The following is a 10760-nucleotide window of genomic DNA, read 5'->3' on the forward strand; positions in this document are numbered from 1 at the left end:
AGTTGCAAAAGTGCAAAAGGTTCTCTGCAGGGAACAATGCTCCCTCAGATGGGTACAGACACGGGCAGAATGTGTTTTCTCTCACTGTGCACCCCAACCCTTCATTAAAGGACAAAGTCAGGTTCATTGCCATGGGGAGTCATTTCCAAGTACAAGTGCATCCGTACCACTTAATTCCCCAGGACAATCTCGTGAAGAGGTATTGCCTGAAAAATAGTTTACACGTGTGCCTACTGACTTTGTAATCTTAACCAGATTAACAGACTTTGAAAATGATTCAGAATTGCCTCTGATGATAGTCATACTCATTTTATCAGTTTATGTCCTCTCATACTGTGTGTTTATGATACATGCCAAAAATTTGGCAGAAAATCTTGACCATATAAGCTGCAAGCTGCTTTTTATTGTAGATTTCACAAACCTACTTGAGTTGATTCTAATGAAACACATGGAGAAGGAATAAATCCAAGAAATGTTGCATCTGTATCTACTTCTTGAAGATAAACTGGTAGTAAGTGAAATAGACATGCTGCTTTATGAGGAAACCAGGCCTACCCTTGATTCTCATCAAGGTCCAGGCATTTAGGGTTTAGGCTGTTCACTACTTTAAAAGCGTATCACCAAAATCCAGTTATGCTCTTTTATTTTAAATGAAACTTTAAAACAGCTGCATTAGCCAACTTTACAATCAGGACCTATAGATAGCAACTATTTTAGGGTAGTATTAAAAGTTTCATTAAAACATGGCATGGGGTAGAAACTCACATGGGAAGATCTTAGGGACCTCTTAAAATACACCTTTCACTATGATTCCACCTGGAAGATATCTGTTCCCTATGCTTGCCCACCATTACACATTGTGTCCACCATTCAAATTGCACATATATTTTTAGTTACCTTCTCACACATGTGTCTCATATTACTAATTAGATCATGAGCCTGGAGGCTATAACACAAAGTCCCAAACAAGAAAATTGTCTATGTATGAGTTTAATGTTTGTTACTATTTTACTTCCAGAATAGAGGCAACTCTGACCCTAAATGATCAAAGAAGTTTAGATCTTGTTGAAACCTTGGATATCGTGTGCAGTCAGGTGCCCTTCAAACTCTTTAAGTGTCTGAACTTGAACAATTTAAGTTAGGTGTGTAATGTACAGAAGAGACGTAAAAAGGAGCTAGAAGGGCAGAGCCCAGTAGACTGGATTTCCGTGAACCTCCCATTGCCCACATTTTCCTCATTCTAACCACTTTCAAAGAACCTCTAGGACCCCATGAAGTAGTCTCTAAAAAAACACTGATTTCTTTAATTTAAAAATGAAAGATTTATAAGTGTGGTAGTCTTCAAAATGTTCAGATCACACATTCTTATCACTAACACATTTGCGCCTATGCCCCAGAGTATATTTATATACTACTATGGGATGCTTCTTATAAAACATACACACAAGGGGCGCCTGAGTCGTTCAGTCAGTGGAGCTCAGGTCATGATCCCAAGGTTGTGGGATCAAGCCTTGTATTGGGCTCCACATGAGCATGGAGCCTGCTTGAGATTCTCTCTCTCCATTCCCCTGGAATTCTGGATTCTGCTCCTCTCCCCTGCTCACTTTCTCTCTCTAAAAATAAGACAAAAAAATTTAAAAAATACATACATACAAAATAAAAATGTATAAATAATGACTTGAAAACATAGACGTTATATTTTCTTCTCATACCCAACAGATCATCTTGTGTGTCATATATTCCCCATATGAAGAACACAGCCTAGAGACGCCAGGGCTGACATTTACAAACCTTATGAGCAATTGTAACAAGACAAGGATTCAAAATCTGGTCATCAACTTAGTGATCCAGTGTTCTACTCACTCTTCAAATGTTCACTCCAGTTCAGAGTTTGTCACTCCAGAACTGTGTTTTTTGAGTAATGTACAACTTTCTTTAAAACAACAAAATCCTCATCTTTCTAGCTATTGTGCAACAATAAAAAAAATTATACAACAAATGTGATCCAAACTACAGAATCAATAACCACTGAAAATGCTAGCATGACTTGATTGTGATAGGTTTTGGTGCTTTGATGAAATTAAATTATCAATTGTATCAACTAGGAATGATTTCACATGTATAGGACAGCAAACAAGATTTGCAAAGGTTTAGAGAAATAGTTTATTTTTCTTGCATAGTCTATAGACAGGCAGTTATTGCATTGATTTGGGGGGTTCAACAATGTCAAGGATGCTGCATCTGGAAGTCCTATTTTTCCTTCATGATTATAAGATAACTACTGTAGTTACTTTTATTTTTAATAACATTTCAACCACTGACTGATGAATTAGCTTACTCATAATAGTGCACAATATACAAAACCAAAAATATCAATTGTTTAAAAAAAAGTTATTTTCTATGGATTTACAACTTTATCTTTGCTAAATAGTTGATTTAAGTTGATGCATACCAGACAGATCCCACTGACATTTTTCACTATTTCAGAAGATTTGTCAAATTTATTATTAAGACTGAAGAGCCTAAGAAATGGGACTGCTGAGATAAGGAGTATAGTTCACAATATGCTGTTTGGAGTACTCCAGAATAGAATGCTTTAAAAAAAAAAACTATTTTTAGGGTCTATAGACACTTGCTGCTACTTTCAGATGTTAGTAGGAAATGAAATAAATATTTAGGAACCAATGCATGATTGTACTGGATATGTTACATAGTAATTGGCAAGAAGGGAAGGTTGGAGAATGCATGAGGTCCCCTGAGTGGCACCTCCATAGACAGGAAGTGAGAAGGGGAAGGTCACAGAGATAATCAGAGACCAGATCATGTGAAACCCATGAGCAAATTTAAAAGACCTTGTACTTTATTCTCAGTGGAATAAGGAGCCTTCGAAGGGTTTTAAACATAGTAGTAACATGACCTAAAATACACTTGTAGAAGCTAAGTAAATTCTCCGAGATCACACTGTTGATGAATTGGTGAACTTGTGATTCAAACCCAGGTCTGTTCTACTCAAAAGGCTGAGCTTTTAACAATCCATACTACAGGGTGTGGCTTTACTTTTGATATCATTATCCAAATCAAATCTTCAACACAAGGCTTGGTTTGTGTCAAAGTTCATTTTAACTTAAAGAGTCTGTTACATCAGCAGCAACATATTTTGACTCTCTGAAATATATCATGAAATAGGAAGATACAGAGAAAAAAGATAAAATGGAAAACAACCCTCTGTTGGAAAAAAGAACAAAAACTTTACAACATTGAAAACATTTAAGCAAAATGACACCCATGAGTAATTCATTGATTTGTTAGTTGTACTTATACACTAAGAATTAGAATGTGAATTATTACACCAAAATAATTTTGATTTTTCTTTCAAAATTTTGTATAAAATAAAAATTGAGCTGGACATGCTATGCATATAATTTCTTTATGAATTTTTCATATATCTTCACTTCTAGATTGCTTCGAGGTATATGATTAGTTATATTGAAATCCATGAGAAAGCCTCACGTTGTATTTTGCTCCCGATTGGAAGAAAACTCATGAGATAAATTATTCCCCGTTCCTTGCACAATTTGCAGTCTCAAGAAGATTGGATAGTTCAAAGCAAAGCTTCTCTCTGTTCTGAAATTCTTCCACTATTTATTTATTTATTTATTCTGAAGTCATATTATTGTATTTTTCTTTTTCCCTTTCTTCTTGAGGAAGGTAAGATAAAATAGTTTTATGAAGGAAAGTAACTATCCTGGAAAAAAGTTGCACATTTATTTATTCAAATGATTTATTGTATTGATGATCCCTAATTTCCTGTGCCTCTTTATTTTTCTGTGAAGCAAAAAAATAAATAAATAAAACTTCCCAAGTGGATCAGATAATACATCAAGGCTACATAGGCTATTGTTTTATGTTCCCATAAAAAAAGCAACAAATTTGCTTGCTAACGGCTGAATTTATTCTTTCCTCCTACCTCAACCTTCATTTGGCCAATACTCTATGTGAGTGGTTATATTTTGTCCTGAGGACCATGCCAGTCTGAGGTAAGAAAAGAGATATTTTATTGTCATGTGAGTCTTCGTTTAGTATATTGGGGACAATTCTTCATGCCAATAAATACAGTTCTACAGTATTATAATTTTGAACAACTTCAAAATATTTCATTGTATGAATGCACTAAAGTTCATTTAAAGAAACCCCCATTGTTGTACATTTCAGCTGTTTTCCATTTTTCATTATGATTAAAAATGTTGTAAAAACACAATTATAAGTAACTTCATTACTTTAACAAATATTCAACAATCTATTTTCTCACAGAGTTGAAGCAGTCTTTCCCCAAAACAGTTCTACCTACGTTTGAAACTCTTTAAAGCTATGAAAGGAAACCTTAGTTTTTCGAGAAAAAGAGCAAAACCTTGAGAAAAAGAGAAAATGTTGGCGTTTTCTTGTCCCTTCCTGCCTTATTGACCACATTTCCCCTATTCTCAACATTCTCGCCACAAACCACAATGGTGTCCTTTCAGTACTTTATATTCACCGAGTCCCTTTCTACCACAGGAACTTTGCACTTCTCTGATTACTTCTCTGAATTACTTCTCTGATTGAAACCTGCTGTCTCCCCTCTTCTGGTTAACATGTGTTCATCATTCAGCTTTCAGCCTAAAGGGCCCTTCCTGAGAGAAGCTATTGTTGATCCCTTTATATTAAATACCTCTGTTAAATGCACTCATATCTCCCTTATATAGCACTTACCACCATTGCTGAATGTTTGTGCGATGTTTAATATGTCTCCACTACTAAACTGTAGCTGCTTGAAGGCAGGGACTATTGAATACCCAGCACCTAGCAAACTGACTGACACAAGTACATGTGTTGTATGTGTGTATGTGTGTGTGCATATAATATATTTATCAAACATATACTATGTGCCAAGTACTATGTTAATTGATGTATCTATGTGAATTTCTTAAGCATGTTCTTATAATGCATTTGTAGAAGTGGAAGCTATTTAGTCAAGGCACATTTTTATATTTATACACATTGTCAATTAGCTTTCAAGAAATGTACCCAATTGAAATCCCAAGAGCAGTGTTTCCCTGAACCCCCAAACTACTGATAATTGACATCTGCTGTAATTTTCATTTTTTTTCCAGTAAGAAAGAGTATTTATTTATGTTTACTAATCATTTGTACCTATTGTGCAAATTTTTAGACTTAAACCCTTAAGCAGTATATTATAATTAGAAATTTATATATTCCTGTGGTTCCACAAATTTCTTTTTGGAGATCTGCAATACTATTTCATATTTTGTGTTTTCATCTGGATAAAATTATAAAAGAAATTATATAGGTATATTCTAGCCAACTGGAGAACCACCATATAATCAAGTCTTACCAAATAATTTTAGTAGCAATGTTTGCATTATGATAAAAAAAAAAGAACCACTTAACACAAATTTACTTATAAATAGTGAGAAAAGAACAAAGGTAGACTTAATAATGAAGTGATGTTTTCATACCAAATGAAGACCAAATGATGCCATGCTGTGCTCTATGAATAATAATGCGACAGTTATTTCAAAAGAGAAAATTTCTGGAAAAACTCAAAAACTTGCATAAGTACTGTAGCATATTCTAAGAGGATGTTTAGTTTCTGCAAAACATCATCTTTCATATTTAATTATTATTGTTGGCTTGAATTTTAAGGTTTTTATAGAGATTTCATTGTCGTTTAATTTAAGAATCCAGCTTTGTTACATAGTATAATAAGATTTCTACATTGAATTTTAGATTTGCTGTTATTTGCCGATATATAATTAATTTAAATTAACATCAGGAGTCTTTAAGAATATTTTCCTTTTAGGGATGCCTGGGTGGCTCAATCAGTAAGTGTCTGACTTGATTTGGGCTCAGGTCATGATCTCACAGTTGTGGGATGAAACCCCATGGTCAGCATGGAGCCTGCTTGGGATTCTCTCTCCCTCTCTCTGCCCCTTCCTGGCTCACACTCTGTCTCTCTCAAAAGTAAATAAATAAACATGTAAAAATAAAAGAATTTTTTTCCTTTAAAATAAAGGCTTCCTATTGTTCAACTGTGTGAAACACATAGACCAACACAGTTTCAGTTGAAATCTACAAATGCACACTTACCTAATGAATTGTGAAGAAGAAATATCTACTATTGTTAAGAAGACCATAAAATTTATCACTCAAACCACGAGCATACTACAAGCGAGTCACCTATGGAGATGTTGAATCATTATACCTACTGTGACATTGTGGGTCAATTACACTCAAATAAAAAAGTTAAGAAAATGGGCCATCTGGGTGGCTCAGTCAGTTAAGCACCACCTTCAGTCAGGTCATGGTCCCACGGTTAGTGGGTTCCAGCCCTGCATAAGGCTCTGTGCTGGGAGCCTGGAGCCTGCTTCGGATTCTGTGTCTCCCTCTCTCTCTGCCTTTCCTTCATTCGCACTCTGTCTCTCTCTCAAAAGTAAATAAACATTAAAAAATTTTAGAAAAAAAAAGAAACACCAGCACACTTTGAAGAGTGAATGGGAATGCTATTAATAATCATGCCAGGACAATAGGTGTAAACCTTTTCACTCCTGTGCACACTGCGTTTGGTCATTCTAAGTATATATTTGCCTTTGTAGTATCTTTTTGTCATATAACAAGCAAAGTAAGGAGAAATACAAACTTAATCACGAGATTTTGGCTCTGAGATTTGATTCATTGAATTAAAGAAAGAGAAGCAAAAGGAGCATCTTCTGGAATGGTTACATCTAGAAACAGGTAGAAAGCACAAAATGAGTCATTATGTATAAAATCAAGTATGCTGAGAAAAGAACAGGCAGCACTTGGTGTGAATTTCTTTAAAAAATTAGACTCCATGCACACTTTATGAATCCCATTTCTTTCCCCAGAAATAGGAATTGCACGAATAGAACACACAGTACACTTAAGCAGTAAATCTTCAGTTTGACTTTAAATGTCAACTGTAAATGATAACTTCCAAACCCTCATCTCTGGACCCAATTCTACCCTGAAGTACAGAATCATACACACAACTCCCTACCAGTATTGAAGACATCTCAAAATTAACATACATTATTGTGGTCTGCTAGATCTGCCATAAAAAAGATACCATAGATTGAGTGGTTTAAACAATAGAAATCTATCATCTCAGAGTTCTGTAGGATGGAAAGTCCAAGATCACAGTGTCAGCCAATTTGGTTCCTGTTGGGAGCTCTTCCTGGCTTGCTACCTTCTTGCTGTGTCCTCACATGATGACATGAGAGTGAGAGAGAGAGAGAGAGAGAGGACAGAGAGAACATGCGTAGGTGTGAGCAAACAAAGTCTGCTATCTCTTCTTATAAGGGCACTAATCCTATCACGAGGTCCTCATCCTTATAACCTCATCCAACCCTAACTACATCCAAAAGGCCCCATCTTCAAAAGCCATCGCATTGGGGGTTATGGATTCAAAATACGAATTTAGGGGAGACACAACATATGCTAAACTTTTTATATATCCTCCAACCTGAACTGGCTTCTCTCTGAGGCTTCTTCATTTCAGTAAATGGCACTTCATTTGAAATTGCTCCTGTCAAACATTTGGAGTCATTCTTGACCCCCACCCCCTGACCCCACACCTGCCAATCTAAAACTCCTTTTAGCAATTACTGCAAAATAATTCTTGTCCTGGATTATAATGCCCTCTGAGATCTGGAGTCTGGCTAACTCTGATTTTCTCACCATCTCTGGCCATGTTTCTTAGTTGATTATAAGTACATTTTATACTACAACCAAAATTTCCATAATTGTTTAGCTGTATTTCTGGATTTAAATGGATTCAATACTCATTTCCAAATATTTTTCTTTACTTTCTCTAATCGTCTATTGGTTGGCCAGATTTCATCATCCTGATGGTATCATTGTGCTGTGACTTCTTGCATATTTGGAAATGTATGCTTTTGCCTTTCTTCTTCTTTTTTTTAATGTTTACTTATTTTTGAGAGACAGAGACAGAGACAGAGTGCGAGTGGGGAGGGGCAAAGAGAGAGGGAGACACAGACTCTGAAGCAGGCTCCAGGCTCTGAGCTGTCAGCACAGAGCCCAACGTGGGGCTCAAACTCATGAACAGTGAGACTTTGACCTGAGCTGAAGTCAGACACTCAACCAACTGAGTCACTCAGGTACCCCTGCTTTGGCCTTTATTGTTAAGCAAAGACTTGACTTTACTTCATCTCTACCCTGTGATGTATGTCCCTGGACTCAGAGATACTCTCTCAAGCCATCCCTCCCCAAATTTTGCTAACCCAAGTACAGGGAAAAAATTAGGCCCATTTACATTAGCAGAATTCTGAAATTTGCACTAGATCTATAAAGGTATGTTTTTAACTCAGCGTTCTCCCTTAAACAGACCCAAATATCACATTGCAATCATTATCATTGGGGTTTGTGGCTGTTTCCTAGTTTATTGGAGATAGGGTTTATAATTATTTTGTTCTTTGCAATGTTTGGCTGCTTTTAGAGAGAAGAAGGAATAGAAATGCCTTTATTTTGTTTACCTTTAACTGGAAGTTTAGTTCAAAAGATTTATAAATAAAAAAATATGGATCCTGTTGCCAAAATACTCATAGTATATAGTAAGAGGAAATCATCCTTAAACAAGCAATTCTTATTTCATATGTATTTCATATGGGTGTAATAGTCAATAGCTTACTCATTTAGTGCCTTGATCAGCTCTTATGAAATAGCTTTTTAAGCAAAAATATACATGTAAGCAAAATTTATAATGTTATATTACATTTAAAAGCAGCTGAATTTATGTTTTTCTTTGCTAGGAATTTTTAAATTTCAAATTAAAATAATTAAATCCTATTGAATACTCAATATTAACACAATTTTAAAGTTTAATGTTACCATATTTGTGGGGATTTAGAACTTCAAAACTCTCATATCACTAGAGTCATCAATGCTACTCCAAGTATAGAGCCTAAAAAAATATTATTTTTGTGTGTAGAAAAAAAATAAAAGGATTTTCATTATAACATCACTGGTAATAATAAAACTTTGGCAACCAACTAAGTATACCTTTATCAAAAAATGAGTAAGTAAATCGTAGTGAATAAAATATTAGTATATTATATGTCAATTAAAATGAATTAACTAAAACCACATGTATTAACTTGGATTTGTCTCAAAAATAAAAATGAGTGAAAAAGCAAATTGAGAAAGGGTAGGTGTATTAGATTGCTGTTTGTAAAAAGTTTAAAATCATATAAAACAATACTATTTCTATCTGGTAGAGTTTGATCAGGAAATTAGAAGGCACATTACATTCCAAGTATTAAGGACTTTGATACAAAAGATAAGAGGCATAAAAAACAATGGAAAGGGCTGGGAGAATATAATTAAGAAATCCACTGGTGACAATCTCAGTTATAAAAACAGAGCTGGTCGTTTTCAAGAGGTTATTTAGAAAGCATCGAAAGGCTCAGAACCAAGGGAAGGTCCTGACTATCCCAGCAGGCAACACTGATTCTCAAGAAGCCATTACTTGACATTTAAATTGCCTACAGCACTAAAGCAGGTGAGCTGGCCAGAAAGCTGTTGTAATCTTCTTGTTTGCAGTCTACTCAGTGTCTGTCTAAAAGTACCTTCAGAAAATCCTTCCCACCCCTTCTTTTTTACCTTCCAAGTATCACCGGAGTGCCACTCATTGGCAAACTCTAACCCAGGGCCATGTGGAAAAGAGAACTCTGAAATGTCGTTCTTTGTTTCTGCTCCCCAGCAGGGACTTTTGAAGACCTCGAAAGGGATGGTAGTGATGCCATATTGACAATAATCCAGACAAATATTCTTGTTCGATAAAAACAATTCTAGTTAGGTAAAAAATAAGCTTGGGAATGATAAACACTATACACAGGAGAGTGATTACTTCTGAACAGGGAGATATTCAAAGTAAAAGCAGTGCAAGGTTAAGTGGAGAAACTACCAGTCTTAAAAAAGAATCTGATAGCATTGCGGTTTCTAATGAATAGAGTTGTTAACTGAACAACCATTATTTCAAGCACATGTGTAAACACTGTAAATTGACTGGTTCACTTATCATCTAGGCTTAATTGGATTTATTTTATGCTCTGAGTCTAGTCAAGTAAAAAAAAAGTTTTCAAATTGCCCAGATTCTCTGATAAAAAAGATACGTAATTGTCTTTCGTCTGAAGGACTTTGCAACAGTGACTCACCCATAATCACAGAGGCTCAAGACCGTTTAGTTCTGTGTAAGAGGAGGGGGGCACGGCTTGAGTACCACTTAGGAAAACTGTAGGCAGATACGAATGACCTTAGATTGTATTTGAACAGGAGAGCCTACAACTTCTAACTTGAAACTGATCAGAGGATCAAACCAATTCACTTTTTCAAGTTTCTTGTGTGTGTATACATTTCCTTATCTCATCTTATGGGAAAGTTAAAAAACAAAAAAGGAAATTTAAAAAGCAATGTGGTGCTATTAGGCTGTGTGAAAATCCTATGAGGACTCCTTTTCAATCACAAGAGAATACTTTTTACATCTTTTAAATTAAGTTTATTTATATATTGAGAGAGAGCGTGTGTGTGAATGGGATAGGGGCAGAAAGAGAGGGGAGAGAGAATCTCAAGCAGGCTCCGCACTGTCAGCACAGAGCCTGATGTAGGGCTCGAACTCACGAACCGTGAGATCATGACCTGAGCCGAGATCAAGAGATAGACATTTAACC

Source organism: Lynx rufus, unplaced genomic scaffold (genome assembly GCF_022079265.1).
Source record: "Lynx rufus isolate CCGP_SWC_20201006 ecotype Redwood Valley unplaced genomic scaffold, mLynRuf1.p SCAF_5, whole genome shotgun sequence".
Taxonomy (NCBI): domain Eukaryota; kingdom Metazoa; phylum Chordata; class Mammalia; order Carnivora; family Felidae; genus Lynx; species Lynx rufus.